The 18,755-nt window shown below is 38.7% G+C and overlaps 1 long non-coding RNA gene across 1 annotated transcript; it reads right to left on the reverse strand.

Moving 5' to 3' along the window:
- Window positions 1-248: 248 nt before the first annotated feature.
- LOC115465219 lies at window positions 249-15,173 on the reverse strand. The gene is made up of 4 exons (XR_003941363.1): window positions 15,103-15,173; window positions 14,598-14,607; window positions 7,804-7,809; window positions 249-261 (listed from the first exon to the last, which is right to left on the reverse strand). It is a non-coding gene; the product is annotated as an uncharacterized LOC115465219 (long non-coding RNA).
- Between the last annotated feature and the right edge of the window lie 3,582 nt (window positions 15,174-18,755).

Genomic DNA, 18,755 nt, shown 5'->3' on the forward strand with positions numbered 1-18,755 from the left:
ACTGATGCAGAGCTGTCAAGTTACCCAGCTTCAGGAGGGAGACTTTTTAGCCACACCTATTTTTGAACTTATATCCCAACTCAGTGCTCTATTTGTAGACCCTGATACCACCACTGAAATCAGCACTTCGGGTCCCATTATGTACCAGAGTGGGGTTGCAGAAATCCAGGTCTGGCTCGGAATTCCCTTCCTAGAACTGGGTAACTTGGCTGCTTTCCAGCTCTAACCACTAAGCATGTACTTGCATAGTTCCCATGTTCACTGGAGAGTGGAATTGACTCAGAGAAAATTCATAAGACTTCAATGCAACAGAATGCCCACATCTCAAGAAAGAAATGTTAGATTTTTAAATTAAGAATTTTTAAATTAAGGCACTAAGGACTCATTTTTTGAAGTGGCACTACCGATTTGCAAGAGCTGAATGTGAAGAATCCCATGGGAATGGATGTGGCTTCTTTGCATTCGGCGTGCTGCTAATCAGTAGTGCTACTTTGTAAAATGAGCCCCCCTATCTTGTTCCAATCAGGGTAGCCTGTAGGGAATGAAAAGGAATATGGACCATCTGCAGAGACTCATTTTGTGACCCCATTTGCATACAGTTCATCATGTGAAAGTTTCGGGTCACCTGCTGGTTACAAAAATCCCAAGGTAAAGGAGCCAAATTTTATGTTTTTTTTTTCTTTTTTTTTAAGCCCAGCAAAGCCAAATTTGATGTTTAACATGTTAATGCATTAATGCACCTTAGTAGACAGGTACACTTGTGAATAAACATAATTTTTGCGGCATTATAATCAGGAAGAAATCTCTCCTGTGGCTTCAGTAGTGAGTCTCTAGCTTCCACTCTCAGGGCTCATGGGTTTCATCCCTGGAGATCCTCCCATAACCCAAGGAAAATATGTGCTGTTTTCCTGGTTAATACCATTGACTATAACAGTACAGAAAACAAATAGGGTATTTGGGAGCCATGGCTTGTGATAGAATTGAATAAGTCACAAATCTTTACCAGGGAGCCTAACAGTTAAATAAAGTGAATCAGTAAAGAACATTGTTTTCTTTTCAGCTGCTGCTGATGGCAGAGCATTGTGATGTGAAGGCCTGTGAAGTGAGGGCTTTCTAGTTCAACTTATCACTAAGCTTCTATTATTTGTTTTAAACAATAGGGGGATAAAGAAATAGAAGATGAAAATAGGAAAATGGAAATGAGAAAAACAAAAAGAGGAGCATGCATGATAGAATTTGTGGCCTTCAACATTTCCTATGAACTTTGTGTTTTAGTTTTTATGTTTATGCTCTCTGAAAATTAAATTTTATATGTAAGACTAAAGCAGGTTTCATTATCAATGCCAGACTATATCAATTCTGAAATTCTGTTTTGTGTGATTAATAGAGATTTACATAAGAACATAAGAACTTAAACATTGCTATAGTGGGACAGACCAAAGGTCCATCAAGCCCAGTACCCTGTTTCCAACAGTGGCCAATCCAGGTCACAAATACCTGGCAAAATCCCAGAACAGTAAAACAGATTTTATGCAGATTATCATAGAAATAAGCAATGGATTTCCCAAGTCCATCCTAATAATGGCTTATGGATCTTTTTTTTTTTTTTTTTTTAGGAAATTATCCAAACAAAACTGCTATGGAAGGGCAGATGTGTTTGCTAAATGATTTAAATATGCCAGATGTTGACATGAACATCCCAGTTGTGGTGTCACCTAGAAGCAAAGGGATCATGCATTCTTTTCAGTGAGAACAGTTCTAACAATTTGTAACAGATTCTACAAAGACAAAGCTAAACTTGTGACGATCATTGCTGAAACCGTTCCTTTTTGAAAAAACGTACTCCATTAGTAATTCTGCTGTTTAGTCATCCTAATTGCTGCTAGCGTTTTTGTTGGAATGTATTGTATTTTTACATGCATTGCCTGTCACCTATTATTTCTCTGTGATTACTCTGTGACCTCTGATGTGAATTACTTAGAGAGGTCACACTGCTATGCAACTTCCTGTGGGGGTTAGACACAGCAGATGCAGCACATGCAGCACATGGAGCACATGGAGCTCATGATCTCTCCTAACCTGAGAGGATCTATGGTGGTGTGAGCATCCATTACCATCTAAGCACATGGAAGGAGCTGATAATACAAATGTATAGTAATATGTATATATAAGCCTGTCTGATTATAATCTAACTACAAACTGTGAGTAAACAGATGTTTTGTTACTTCAACTTTAAAGTGACTCAGCAGTGAATTATTCAGGGGTGAATGAGAGAGAGATGAAGAAAGAAATTAACATTTCTAAAGCTGAAGCTGTGTGTACTAAAATCTGCTAATTATTTACTACAAATAATCCAACAAAAGGGTTATGGGCCCAGGGCCAGGAATTGAAAAAGAAGAGAAATATTACCAGGCAGAAAAAAAGGCCACATTTTTCTCTTAAGTTTTAAAGGAAAGATTCAGTCTGTCTCTCTCTCCCCCCCACACAGCAGACAGAAGGCTAAGAAAATGGCTGAGGGAGGAAATTCACCATTGTTCTATTCTCTCAAGGTGCCTAGATTAACTGAGTTTAATTATCAGCAGTGGGAACTAAGATTCATATGTCTCCTTCGAGCAAAAAGATTAGATATATGCTTAGACCAAGACAGAACAGCTGAAAATATGGCTGAATGGGACAATGCAAACTATTATGTGAAGTGCATGCTTTTGGAAGCTCTCTCAGAGAAACAAGCCATATTAGTGGAGGGAAAAGATACACCAAAGGACATTTTATATAAACTGAGAACTATGTATGCAACTACATATGCAAAGCAGCAACCAATTTGGCTGGCAGAGTTGAATGAAACCAAATTAAGGGATAAAAGTAAATGTAATGATCACATTATGCATCTTATGTCTTCATTTCAAAAGCTAGAACTTTCTGGAATTCCCATGTGTGATGCATTGAAAAGAGCATTTCTTTTTACCTCACTATCAAAGAAGTTTGATGTTTTTAGGTCTGTAAATGAGGCCATTGAAGGGCAATCTTTTGAACAGGCAACATCAAAACTAAGGCAGGAATGCATAATAAATGATTCTGAGGAGATGTGTTCTCAAAGCAAGTCAGAGAGAAATGAAACAAATTTCTTGGCAAAGAACAGAGAAAGGCGGAGCTATGGGAAAACTCCACCCAAGGGCAAGCTGATTTGCTACTCATGTGGAAAGGAGGGACATGTATCTAAATGGTGTAAGGAAACACAAAACACTCCCTCTAGCTCACCTAAGCCAATGGAACTAAAGAATTTTCAAACCAGGAAATGTATGAAGGACAAAGATAAACACAAGGGCTTTCTAATGGCAGAAAAATCTTTGACTATGGTAAATAATAATTCAAATGAAAGTACTTGGATTTTGGATTCGGGGAGCACATGCCATTTAACCAATTGTAAAGATTTCTTTCAGGAAATGTGTCCAGAGGAAGGTATTCTTAAAACTGCAAACGCAGGGACTGCTAAGATCCAAGCAAAAGGTATTGGATTCTTAAAATGCAAAGTGTCTAATGAAGTTAAAGAAATTCCTGTAAGTGATGTCTTGTATATTCCCCAAGCAGTTTGTAATATGCTTAGTGTATCTACATTAGATAAGAAGGGATTTGTGATTCATTTTGAAAACAGTAAGTGCACAATCTCTAAAAATGATGAAGTGTATGCTGAAGCTTTTATGCATAATGATGTTTATAAGCTGAACATTTCAGGTGAAGCCTCACATATGGCGCAAGTAAGGAAGAATGATGGTAAATGTAGTCTGGAAATCTGGCACCGCCGCCTGGGACATCGTGATTTTAAGGTGATCCAGGATCTTTACAGTAAGCAACTAGCCACCGGCATTCAGATAAGTGCAGATGCTGGTAAAATGGAGAAATGCATAGACTGTGTTACTCAAAAAGGTGTGAGACCCTCATTTCCTGCATACACAGGAAATAGGAGTAATAAAGTGCTGGACTTAATACACAGTGACTTATGTGGACCGTTTAATATCCCATCATTGGGAAATAACAGATTTGTGCTAATATTCTTGGATGATTTCTCTAGATACTGTGTGGCCTATTTGCTGAAAGAAAAAGGTCAAGTCACAGACATGCTGAAGAAATACGTAGCCATGGTGAGCAATAAATTTGAAAGAAAACCAAAGGTTCTTCAGACCGACAATGGTGGTGAGTTCACTTCACAAAGCATGCGCACATTTCTAGAACAAGAAGGCATTCAACATATCACAACAGTAGCTTATACACCAGAGCAAAATTCTGTTGCAGAGAGAAAATTTAGGTCACTTGTGGAAATGACCAGATGTATGCTGTCAGATAGCAATCTCCCTAAAAGACTATGGGGGGAAGCCATTCTCACAGCAGTGTACCTACAAAACAGAATGCCAACTAAAGGCGCTGAGCGCACACCACATGAGACATGGCATGGTAGGAAGCCAAACCTGTCACACATAAGAACATTTGGAAGTACAGCATATGCTCATGTACCAAAGCAAAGAAGGCATAAGCTGGATTCCACAACAGAAAGGGGCATTTTAGTTGGCTATGCTCCAGGACACAAAGGATATAGAATTTTGAATCTGAAAACTGGCATTGTTGGCATAAGACATGTTACATATTTTGATGAAAACAAAAGGGTTGATAAAGGCTGGATTATCCCAGATGAGCCTTATCATCCAGAATATGAAACTAGAACCATAATAGACATGCCAGTGTATATAAATGCCATACCAAGGCAGATGTCTGAAAGCAACTCACCTGTATCTAACGAGGAACAGGCAGAGGAAGCAGACACAGAAAGGATCATTGAAGAAGACAGTACAGTTGGAGAAGGGGAATCAATTGGAGAAGGACTCTCAGATTTAGAGGATGCGGAAAGGTCAGACCAACTTGTTGTCAGACGCTCATCCAGGGAAAACAAAGGTGTTCCACCCCCAAGACTGTCTTACCTAACAAAGTCAGCAGAAGCTCAAGAGCCCTTAACATGGGATGAGATTGAGAAAATGCCAGCAGAAGAAGCTGCTGAATGGCATAAAGCTGCACAAGAAGAAATTGATGCATTGGATAAAAATAATACTTGGATTCTTACAAAATTACCTCCTGGCAAGAAAGCTATAGGATGCAAATGGGTATTCAAGTTAAAAAGGAATGCACAAGGAAAAGTGGAAAGGTATAAAGCCAGATTAGTCGCAAAGGGATATCTTCAAAAATATGGAGAAGATTTTGATGAAGTGTTTGCACCTGTAGTGAAACACACGACAATCAGAACACTTCTGAGCATTGCAGTCTCAAAAGGCATGCAAGTCAACCACATTGATGTGAAAACAGCGTTTCTTCACGGAGATATAACTGAAGACTTGTACATGGAACAGCCAACAGGTTTCATAAATACAAAACAAAGACAGCTAGTGTGTAAATTAAACAAGGTCTTTATGGATTAAAGCAAAGTGCAAAATGTTGGAATGAAAAATTGCATGAAATATTGACAAATTTAGGATTTAAGCAAGGTGAAGCAGATAAATGTTTGTACACTAGGTGCACAAATGGACAATATGCATACATTTTAGCTTTTGTTGATGATCTGCTCATTGCAAGCAAAAGTGAGCAAGAGTACAAGGACATTGTAAAGTGTTTAAACCAGAATGTTGAGATAAAAGAACTTGGAAATGTGTCATACTATCTTGGTATAGAAATTGAGAAACAAAATGATGGTTCTTATCTTCTAAGCCAGAAGCAGAAAATAAATGAGCTTATTGAAAGTTTAGGTATGCAAGATGCCCAAGTTGTAAGCACTCCCATGATCACTGATTTTCTGAAGGATGAAACAGTAAGAGAACCTTTACCAGATAACATCCAATATAGATCAGCCATAGGTAAGCTTTTATATCTAGCTACCACATACAGGGCTGATATAGCAAATGCAGTAGGAATTTTGAGCAGAAGGGTCAGCTCACCTACCAAATCAGATTGGACTGCAGTTAAAAGGATGGTAAGGTATTTAAAGGGTACCATTGATTGTAAATTAAAGATTTCAGCCAATAGTAATCCAAAACTAATATGTTACTGTGATTCAGATTGGGCAGGGGATCATTCTAATTATAAATCCACAAGTGGATATGTGTTTATGTATGGAAATGTACAAATTTCATGGGCCAGTCATAAACAAAGTATTGTGAGTTTGTCTTCTACAGAAGCTGAATATGTGGCCGTATCGGAAGCGTGCAGAGAACTGATGTGGATTGAAAAACTTTTGCTGGATTTCGGAATAGCTGAAAAGAGACCAATCCAGTTAATGGAAGATAATCAGAGCTGCATCCGACTGTCACAGAATGACAAGGTTCAGTCACGCACCAAGCACATCGCAACGAAATACCACAACGTGCGAGAGTTGGTGAAAGAAGGGGTCATCAGTCTACACTATTGTCACACCAGTGAGATGACAGCTGACATCATGACCAAACCGTTACCCAGAGAACATTTTGTGAATCTGCGTATAAAGCTTGGACTTTGTATGAATAAATAATTGCATGACAGTTATGCATGAGAAGGGGTTTGTTGGAATGTATTGTATTTTTACATGCATTGCCTGTCACCTATTATTTCTCTGTGATTACTCTGTGACCTCTGATGTGAATTACTTAGAGAGGTCACACTGCTATGCAACTTCCTGTGGGGGTTAGACACAGCAGATGCAGCACATGCAGCACATGGAGCACATGGAGCTCATGATCTCTCCTAACCTGAGAGGATCTATGGTGGTGTGAGCATCCATTACCATCTAAGCACATGGAAGGAGCTGATAATACAAATGTATAGTAATATGTATATATAAGCCTGTCTGATTATAATCTAACTACAAACTGTGAGTAAACAGATGTTTTGTTACTTCAACTTTAAAGTGACTCAGCAGTGAATTATTCAGGGGTGAATGAGAGAGAGATGAAGAAAGAAATTAACATTTCTAAAGCTGAAGCTGTGTGTACTAAAATCTGCTAATTATTTACTACAAATAATCCAACAGTTTTATCCTTATTCTACTGTAAAATTCATGTGTTATACCTCTCTACTTTTGTAATTCATGTAAGCCACATTGTGCCTGCATTTGTGGGAAAATGTGGGGTAGAAATGAACCATAAATAAAGAAATAATTTCATAATTGGTGATTGCAAGCATTGATGATTCATTCCAAGGGGAGGTTCCTAGACTTCAGGAAATTTAACTTAGGGGCCCTTTTACGTAGGAGCAGTAGGGCTAAAGAAATAGTAGAAATGATAAGGAAAAATAATTCATATCAAGAGAAACCACAAAGGGGAAGATAGACAACAATATCTGGAAATGCAAAGGAAAGGAAAAGTAGTCTCCAGAAAGTGAAGACATGATTGAATAAAAAATAAAAATAGCTAATATGCACAAATGGAGAATAAGAATTTTTTTTTAGATATGTAACTGACAGAAGGAAGTACAAATTGGTATTGTTAAATTCAAAAGTGAATGAGGTGGAATTTGTATAGGCTGATTAGAAGCGTAACAAATATTGCTGTACAGAGGGGCATTTTTGAAAAGTCGTCCAAGTCAGAATTGGGATGTCCTGCTTAAAACATCCCCAAACCTCCCATCTATCTTGAAGCCAATTTCAAACAGGGAAAACATCCCAAATCCCTGCAAACTAGATATTTTCGTGCCTAGAACATCCAAAATGAATAGTCATCTTCCAAAATGAAACATCCAACTTATGAATGGCAAAAACAAAACAAAAACAAAAAACAAACCAGGGATAGGGACATCTGTCTGGCATCGTTTAGAGAAAAATGACCACATAGACATCCAGGCAGAGCAGAGGGGTAACCTAGTGGTTTGTACAGTGGACTTTACACCAAGGGACCCTAGTTAAAATCCTCTAGGAACAGAAAAATGCCTACTGTACCTCAATGGACACCACTTCAATAGTCTTCAGTTTTGAGTTTCCAGATGGTGATGTTTAAAATACTGGTTTAGTTCTCTATCAAGTATTGTATTAAGCATTTCTGTTAGACAGAAGGTCTGTAAATTTTATAGTGTAGAGCATGTTTTGTTCTTTGGTGTAACAAACTTCAGGCTCCTTTTACAAAGCAGCCCTACCAATTAGAATGTGCTGAATGCGAAGAAGCCCATTCAATTCCCATGAGCTTCTTCGCATTCAGCACACACTAATCAGCAGTGCCAATTTGTAAAAGGAGCCCTTTTACCTGAATGAATTTGGAAACATTTTTAGGCAGCAGAATGGTTTTATTTTTTTAAGGATTTAGCTCATACCTTTTTAGTGGTAGCTTGATGTGAGTTAATCAGATACAGTAGCTACTTCTCTGACCCCAGATGGCTTACAGTCTAATTTTGTACCTGAGGCAACAGAGGGCTAAATGATCATAGCTAGCAATATGGGATTTGAACCCTTGCTTTCCACTTTTTATCAAATGTTCTAAACAGTAGGCTACTCCTCCACTTAACAAAACGTGTAATGACATTTAGGAGATTCTGTAAGAGCCATTCTATAGTCTGGGTGCCCACATAAATATGCCCATTGCACATGTAAATATCTAGAAAACCAGCATTTATATGGCAAGTGTACATTTTCCCATGAAAGTACCAGCAGGATCCCTAAGTGCTATTTGTAATGCCACTCCTAACACACAGCACATAAATGCAGGAATGTCTCTTGGTCCTCCGACAATAGCTAGAATGTCTCCTTACTGGCTCCAGGGACCTGATACTTTATGTTTTGAATATTTAAGATTTAGCTTTCAAACCATCAATCCATATAAGCGTAGCTCTGCTCACTATTTCTCTGCTGACACGGGCAGAGCATAGTCAGGACATGGATGGGGCTCTAATTTATGCATGTAATTTACTGAATACTTTAAGTTACATGGGACCCTGTGGGTGCCTAAATGTTAGGTACACCAATATTATTTTGTAACAGAATCTGGGGACTGAGGTACTTTTATAGGATAAGGTGCTACTATACATCCTCTAGGCACCTAACTGGAGGTGCTCAGGTATAGAATTACCCCTGTCTCTCCCTAACTATCAGATTTGTGCTCATTTTCTTGTGTTTCTGTAGTGTCACTTCTAAGTACAGTCAACTGAAAAGATTCTTATTCTCACCACAAGAGATGTTTGAGCTTTATAAGTGAGGACTGGAAGAAGGGAGAGAACATATGTCTCCCAAGGATTATAACAATATGCTTGACCGGCTGACAAAAGCACCACAGCTGTGGGAGAGACAGAGTTGTTATACTCTGAAAATTAGCAATATAGGTTAAGCTTGGTGCTGCTTACCAAACAAACTTGCCATGCTAGTGTGGATTAATAATTATTTCAAGTCTGAGAATTCCACTAGCTGCATTCAGAGCAAAATTTGTTGAATAGAAGTTGAAGTGTTGCCTGAATGGATAAAACCTAGAGGAAAGTCAGAATCACTACCACAAAGCATATTTTGGGGTCCTTTTACTAAGGTGTGCTAACAGATTTAGAGTGTGTTAATGATTAGTGTGCATGACAGGGTCCTTTTACTAAGGTACACTGAAAAATGACCTGTGGTAGTGTAGGCATGTGTTTTGGGCATGCGCAGATCCGTTTTTCAGCTCCCCTGTAAATAATGCCTTTTTAAAATTTTTGCTGAAAATGGACATGCAGCAAAATAAAAATTGGTTTGTGTCCATTTTGGGTCTCAGACCTTACCACCAGCCATTGACTTAGCGGTAAGGTCTCTCGCATTAACCATGCAGTAATCGCCTATGTGCATCAAGTTGGAGTTACCGCTCGATTTTCACCACACGCCAGAAAATAAAAAGTATTTTCTGGCGCGCGTAGCAGACACATGTAAAAAAATGAAATTACAGCATGGGTCACGCGGTATCCAGGCGGTAACTCCAAATTGGCGCAGGTTGGGCACACAGAGGCACCTATGCGGCTTAGTAAAAGGGCCCCTAAATGATAAGGTGCCCATATGAATATAATGAGCATCTTATCATTTAGCGCAAGCTAATTGTTAGTGCATGCCAAGGGCCAGATTCTATATATGGCGCTTAAAAAATCCACACAGAAACCATTTCCAGCTAAATGTATAAGTGGCACTAGATTTAGGTGCAGTATGTAGAATATGCTTAGTCAATACCCTAGTGCCTAAAACAATGCACATCCATTTACACCAATGAAAACATGGTATAAATCCCGGTGAGTAGATTTAGTTGCAGAGGGCCATATTCTATAACAATGAGCATACATTTTGGAATGCCCACAAAATGCCCATTTCCCCAACCATAACCATGCCCCATTTTAGCTGCACACATTAAAATTTAGACACAGGGTGTTACAGAATACACTTAGGGAGTTGTGCGTGTAAATCTTAATTAATGCCAATTAATGCTCATTATCGCTTGCTAAGTGCTGTTAACAACACTGATTGGCTTGTTAAGCCAATTAAGTTACACACGTTGTCATAGAATATGTTTGGATTTCGGCACGGAACGTTAGGAGCGCTATATAGAATCCAGGAGTAAATCCATTATCGCACCTTAGTGAAAGGACCTCTATTTCCCCAACGTGTAGGTTTCATTCAAGGACTGAAATAATGATGTTATTGTTGTGCTCATTTTTAGTGTTGAGTCAGTCAACATATCATCATTTATGCTGAGGTTTATTTTTTAATTAAACACATTTATTTTCCTAATCATTTGCCATATCTTAAAAGAGGCAACAATGTCTTATAGCCAATCTTTTATTATAATACTGTGCCTTAAAATGCATTGTAAATTGTTCTGCATTTCAACCATGTACAGAATAATTGATAAGGTAAAATAAATTATAAGGGAGCTATTACACAGAAGGATTTATGTTATACTGTGATAAATCATGAATGAAGTGTGAATGGTTTATGAGACCACCTCTATGCAAAGATGTGCTATATTATTCCCTGGGAAACTGTTTCCTATTTTGTTTATTATTTTTAATTTTAACTAGTTCTGCCTTGATGCTTTTCCAACCAGAACTCTGTACAAATAAACCATAATTCATGGCAAAGACATGATATAATTCCTGAGATAGGAAGGTCATTGATGATTTATTGAGGATGTTCACCTCTAGGCTGTAGATTAATTGCAAGCACAGTTCTTCATAGTAGAGAAACCTTGTGTTCATGGATGGCTATTGGCTAAGAAACAATCATATTCTACAGATGAACAAATTCTAACTACAAGGCTTTCATGCCTTGAGGTCACCTATGTTTTAGAGCTGAATAGTAACAATGAATATTTGCAGTGTCAACAGTTGCACCAGTTAGGTCCACATTAATTGTCATGCCACTCATTCCCTCTTGTTTTAGTATCAGTCAAGAATATTATTTTAGGCTACTGCTTGTGTGCATATGAAATAAGGGCATGTTGTTGTAGGATGGATTTAATAGGTAATGTTTCTTTATCACTGTGAAATTGTTATGTGGTATTTGTCAAGGGAAGGTCACCCTAGGCATAAATAGGTAATTGTGAGGGGTGTTTTACAAAGCAGCAGTAAGCCCAACGCAGGCTTACCACGATAAAATGGAACTACTGCTGGCCCAATGCGTGCGCTGGAGCGTGTGCCATTTTCTATTAATGGCCATGCACTATATCCCAATTAGCGCATGGCCATTAGCATGTGAGTCCTTACCAGTATCTGAGGATCTGAAGGCGAAGAAACAGTGTGACAAGGCGCTGGCCATAGCTAGAAGGTTGCTAGGCTGTATAGAGAGAGGTGTGACCAGCAGAAGAAAGGAGGTGTCAATGCACCTGTATGAGTTGTGGGTGAGGCCCCACCCGGAGTATTGTGTTCAGTTTTGGAGGCCATATCTTGCTAAGGATGTAAAAAGAATTGAAGCAGTGCAAAGAAAAGCTACGAGAATGGTATGGGATTTGCGTTACAAGACGTATGAGGAGAGACTTGCTGACCTGAACATGTATACCCTAGAGGAAAAGAGAAACAGGGGTGATATGATACAGACGTTAAAATATTTGAAAGATATTAATCCGCAAATGGACCTTTTCCATAGATGGGAAGGCGGTAGAACTAGAGGACATGACATGAGATTGAAGGAGGGCAGACTCAAGAAAAATGTCAGGAAGTATTTTTTCACGGAGAGAGTGGTGGATACTTGGAATGCCCTCCCACGGGAGATGGTGGAGATGAAAACAGTAACAGAATTCAAAAATGCGTGGGATAAACATAAAGGAATCCTTTCAGAAGGAATGGATCCTCAGAAGCTTAGCGGAGATTGGGTGTCAGAGCCGGTAGTGGGAGGTGGGGCTGGGGCTGGGCAGACATTTGCAGTCTGTGCTCTGGTGTGGCGGATGCAGGTCAAGGTCAGGTGTATACAGGAGGTAGCACATGTGGGTTCGTCTTGTTAGGCAGACTGGATGGACCGACAGGTCTTTCTCTGCCGTCATCTACTATGTTATACGTTACCGTCACCTATTTTGTAGGCAGTAAATGTTCACTCACTAACCATATGCTAATCGGTTAGTGATGTAGCTGTGCTGATTAGCTTAGAATATGCCTACTCTCCACCCTAGACTTGCCTTCAATTCTAACATGTATTTTTTTATCGTGTGCCGATCCTAAAACTACCATGACAGCTTGAGCATGCCCCACATTAGTGGCCACTGCAGCTTAGTAAAAAGACACACACCTAAGTTTTTACCTGAGGCAATGAAGATAGTGACTTGCTTAAAATTACAAGGAGTTGCAATTAAATTTGAACTAGCTCACTGCAATAACCATTAAACTACTCCTCCATGCCTTTTTGCTGCCTTAACTTTATCCAAGAAACTATCAGGTTAATGGACTGAAAATCACTGCTTCACTGGGTAGCTCCTGGCTCTTCCCAAACTATGCTCCTGAATTTCACCAGTACTAACTAGACAGTGCCAAGGCAGAACACAGCATGAGGTAACTAGGTAAGAGCTTCTCTAACCCAGTTAACTCACACTGAATATCAACCAGATTTGTTTCTTTATTCTCCCTCTCCTTCTTTCTCTTAGTACAGTGAATCCCAGTATGTTCTCAAGTATGTCATGTTTTCAGGTAAGCAAACAAAGAAAATAGTGAGATCCAAAAAACATGGAGTCCAAGAACAAAAATAGTCACTTCTGTTTATTTATGATTGGAGATAAAGGATAAAATATCATCTACTGGAATATAACATTGCACCTGGAGAAGCACAACTCAGAACTCAACAAGGCTGTGTTTCAACTGAAGTGTTTGCATCAGGAGTCCTATACGCTACAATATCGATTGGCCTTGCATAATGGATGTTTACAAAAAAACACCTACAACAAAACCCTTTAGCATGGTCCTACAGTAGCCTAGTCTTGGTTTATTAACTGCACATAAAGGGGCAGATTCTAAGGGCCCTGTTTACTAAGGTAGCTATCATTTTTTAGGTGAAAATATTCCAAGGACCTATATAGATGAACAATGATAATTTTGTTCTCCATCCCTTTTTGGATAATCTCTAAAATTATGTTTGTCTTTGTAGTCACTTCAACACATTGAGCTAAAAATGCCCATTTATTGTCCAAAATGGGCTTTTTTTTACTAAGATGCGCTAATGCAGTGTTATATGCACCCATATGGGTGTCTCTAGTGTTAGCACGTGATAATTATTAATGTGTGCTAAAAATACTAGTATGCCTACAGTACAGCTTAGTAAACAGGACCCTAAAAATGGTGGTGAAAATTCATCACCAATAAAATTCAGTATTCAACACAATGGCGCTTCAGGATGAGCACTCTGTAGAATAGCATAGAGCACCAAATTCAGTGCTCAACTTTGGGCATCAAATGTGTGCATTAAGGGCTAGATTCTACTTATAGCACCTGAAATTTCCACATGGAAAAAAATACATCTAGGTGTATTCTCTGAAGCACACCTATATTGTATAAACTAGATGTATGTTTCCATGTAGTATATAGAATACACTGAGCACCTGTCCACGTGATCAAATTTAGTCGTTATGCCATGTTTTACTTGGCCTAAATCCCAATGCCTAAATTAGGCGCAGAGTGGATGTATTCTATAACAAAGCACATAGATTTTAGAAATGCCCACGCTCTGCCCATGGCCATGCCCCCTTTTCAACTATGCCACTTAGAATTTAAGTGCACCATGTTACAGAATACACTTAGCTAGTTGTGCATGTAAATCTTAATTCCAGTTAGTGCTAATTGCTTGTTAACATCCAATTGACAGCACTGATTACCTAGTTAACCAATTAAGTTACATGCACTTTTATAGAATACTCTTCGAGCTCCATGTGGAAATTAAGACATGATATAATCCTGGGGTAAATGCTAAGAAGCCTATTTTATTCCTAAATCCATTATCACAGTGTTTCTCAAGTCCGGTCCTGGAGTACCCCTTGCCAGTCAGGTTTTCAGGATATCCACAATGAATATGCACGAACTTGATTTGTATACACTTCTCCATTATATGTAAATCTATTTCATGCATATTCATTGTGGATATCCTAAAAACCTGACTGGCAAGGGGTACTCAAGGATTAGACTTGGGAAACACTGCATTAACGCATCTTAGTAAAAGGAGCCAATTTTGGACGATAAATTGAAATTTTCAGCTCAGTGTGTTGCAGCAGCAAATAAAATTTTAGGAATTATCCAAAAAGGGATGGAGAACAAAATTATCATTTTGCATCTGTATGTCCTTGGATTATCTGCACCTTGAGTAATGTGTCCCATCTGAAAAAGGACATAGTGCAACTAAAAGGTTAAAAATAATGATAAATGGTATAAAACACTTCCCCTATGAAGAAAGCCTAAACAGGTTAGGGTATTTCAACTTGAAGAAAAGACTACTGAGAAGAGTTCGTAAAATTATAAGTGGAGAGAAATGACTAAGTAAGCGAAACTAATAACCTAACTAATAACTAAATAGATGAAACTAATAACCAGCAGATTTAAAACAAATCTTATACAGTTGTCTTTTTTCCTGAAATAATTGTATTTATTATCCTAATAACCAAAATAATAACAATATTGTAGATCAAAAATAACAGTTACTTACATTTCCAGTTTACTTCAGATTGACATCCCAATGGACCCAGCTTTCATTTTCCTTGAAATGCTTCCACTCCAGTTAACTTTAAACTTGCCATATTGGAAAGACTAGTCTGTCTACAGAAGCACAATCTCTTCTTTGGGGCCCTCTCTTTCGGGCTCCTACGCTCCTGTAACTTAGCCCATTGATGGCATCAACTGATAGGATTTGCATGTAAATTTTCCAGAAAATGTAGTCAAGATGACAAGCATAATGGGAATCCAAAGAGGCTTGCAAGAGTTCCTGGAGACGTGGAGGGTCATGTTTGATATGATGTCTAAGTCCAACTTTGGCCGTTTTACTAAAAATGTCCAAAATTCAAGTGAGGAATATAGCCATTTTCAAAACAGAAAGATGTCTACCTTTTTTTTTCTTTTCAAAAATGGCTATTTGCTAGATGCTTTTTGTGCTCTGTGAGTTTATCTTTTTGGTCCATTTTTGAAAACAAAAAGTGAAAAACACACAAAATCAAGCCATTGGGATGTAGAAGGAGCTAGCATTCTTAGTAGACTGGCCACACAGATATCCCAGGAAAGCAATGGGGCACCTTAGGGGGCACTGCAGTTGACTTTAAATAAATGCTCCCAGGTACACATCTCACCGTTGCTCCCTTATCTTCAAATCAAAACCAATTACCCCAAACTGTACATCACTACAATAGCCCCTATGGGTGAAAGGGGCACCTATAAGTGGGTACAGTGGGTTTCTAGTGAGTTTTGGAGGGCTCACAGTTTCCAACACAAGTGTAACAGGTAGGGGAAGGTATGGGCCTTGGTCTACCTGTCTGCAGTGCACTTCACCCACCATTAGAGTACTCCAGGGACCTGCATGCTGCTCTAATAGACCTGAGTGTTACATCTGAGGCTGGCATAGAGGCTGGTAGGTAATGTTTTAATTCACATTTTTGGGGGTGAGTGGGAGGTGGTCAGTGATCACTGGAGGAGTAATGTGAGGTCATCCCTAATACCTTCCAGTGGTCATTTAGGGCACCTTTCTGTGCCTTATTCGTTATAAAAACAGGTCTAGCTCAAAACGTGATAGTTTTATTCCTGGATGATTTTGTTTTGTTAAAAAATCAAAAAATGACCCACTGTAATTTCAAAAATATGTATAAATGATAAGAATGTTCATTAAAGGAAGGAAAAAGCCTTAAAGAGCTCCAGATAAACTGATCTGTTCTTCATCATTGGCTTAAAACAACCTTCCCAATGTTTGAAGAGTTACTGTGTGAATTAAATCAAACTGTCTATGTGCATAGCATCAAACAGTGACACACATTGCTAATATTCGGTAATGTCTGAATCCAATACAGCACAAAATTCAAAAACTTCAGAGTTAGTACTTAGTTCAAAAAACTTGACAGGTCATCTCTCCTGAAGTCATTTCTTCTGCATTCAACCAATTCCCCAGACCAACATTGGCCAGTGTTTCGTTTTGCTCAAATGAGCTCTGCTGCTTCAAGGTCTTGAAAGTTGGGGTAAAAATAGATGGCATATCAACGAGGAACTACTATAGATCAGTTGATCTGGAGCTCTTTGAAGCTTTTGCCTTCTTTTAATGCACATTCTTGTCATTTATACATATTTTTTAAGTTACAGTGGGCATTTTTTGATTTAATTGACTCCATATCCTTTTGAATTATTTTTAGCAGTTTTGATTTGTTCCATTATGACTGAAAAATGTCCAAGTGTTAAGAATACCCAGATCCCACCCAACACAGCCCTGGCATGCCCCCTTGTGATCTGAACACATTTCCGACAGACTTCATAGGAAAAACATCTAAAATGTGGTTTTGAAAATACCAATTTGGATGTTTTTTTTGTGAGAAAAATGTCCAAATGCAATTGATGCCACTTTTTGGGCATTTTTCTCTTTTGAAAATGAGCCCCATCATCTACAAAATTATAAGCCAGGTAGACTCAGGAGAGCTACTGTTCATCCCTAGAAGTTAACTATGGGCCCTTTCACTAAATGGGCTGAGCTAGTGTAGGCACACATTCTGGGCACGCGCAGACCCATTTTCAGCGCATCTGTAAAAAAGGCCTTTTTTATTTTTGCTGAAAATGGATGTGCGGTAAAATAAAAATAGGCACGTGTCCATTTTAGTCCGAGACCTTACCGCCAGCCATTGACTTAGCGGTAAGGTCTCATGCGTTAACGGTGCGGTAATCATCTACATGTATAGAATGACGATTACCGCCCAGTTTGTGCTGTGTGCCAGAAAATAACATTTATTTTCCAGTGCACGCGGTAGCCAGGTGGTAGCTCCAAACTAACATATGCTGGGCGCGCATAGGTGCCTACGCGGCTTAGTAAAAGGGCGCCTATGGGAAATAGATGTATCTTTTGTAATCTGCCAGGTACTAGCAACCTGGACTGGGCACTGTTAGAGACAGGATGCTGGGCTTGATGTTATTATTATACCCTTAAAATTCTGCCTGATTGCCCTTGAGGAATGAATTAATGACCATTTCTTTATTGATTCCATTGAAGCTGAGTCACAAATGATTTAGGGCTCCTTTTACAAAGCAGCACTACCGATTAATGGCATCTGAATGCGGAGAAGCCAATTCAATTCCCATGGGCTTCTTCGCATTCAGTGCACACTGATCAGTGGTGCCACTTTGTAAAAGGAGCCATTAAGGTTCTCAACTCTAGTTTTTGAGGACTAAAAACAGGTTTGGTTTTCAGGCTGTCCAGAACTGCATGATCCTCTACTTTTCCCTTGTGAATTGCTGTCAGATGTTAACCTTGCCATTGAAGAACTCACATTAAAAAAACACAAAGGCTCTTTTACTATCATGCACTACAATTTGCAGTTATAAAATAACAGTATAGGAAAGGCTAGCAAGATCCACAACCAGTAACAACAGTAGAAAGCAGTAGATCACAAAAAATGATGCCTTAAAGATATCTAATTTATTTAAAATTTCTTGATATGGCCTCGTTTTTGCCCACTTCTGGGCTGCGTCAGGAGATAGACCTGTAGCATAATATAAAATACAATTAAAATATTTGCAAACTAATGCAATAAATAAAATACATGAACATGCAAACATATCAAATTAACAAGTTAACACATACAATTCATAAAAATCAATTATAGAGACAATAAATTGTGTTGAGAACCGTACCATAAAAATACAGACAGATGAACAGTTGTAGTGTGAAGGGACCACCTTAAAAGTGTGCACTGACATGCTTACTGTGAAAAGTACAACTAAATAGTAGCTCACTTAAAACCAACCCTAGAATTGAAGCATTTTCAAAAAAACAGTCTGTGTCAAAACAATATGTGTAAAAGATTAATATACATTCCAATCCAGGGACAGACAAGAACAAGTCCCTTCACACAGTGTTCAGGTAATGATACTCTATGAGTAAATAGTGGCACTTATTATGAAGCTGCTAGAGCTATAACATTTAAAATTAAGGGTCCTTTTTACTAAACCATGCTAGTGATCTCCAGCACGTCAAATGTGATGCAGTCCATTCACATTTGCCACACAAGAATCACTAGTACAGTTTAGTAAAAGGGGCCCTAAGGCTGGTAAAAATGCAGGATAACAAAAACTTACCAGTAAGGTGATGTGCAACTCATAGACCCGGC

Source organism: Microcaecilia unicolor, chromosome 3, assembly GCF_901765095.1.
Source record: "Microcaecilia unicolor chromosome 3, aMicUni1.1, whole genome shotgun sequence".
Taxonomy (NCBI): Eukaryota; Metazoa; Chordata; class Amphibia; order Gymnophiona; family Siphonopidae; genus Microcaecilia; species Microcaecilia unicolor.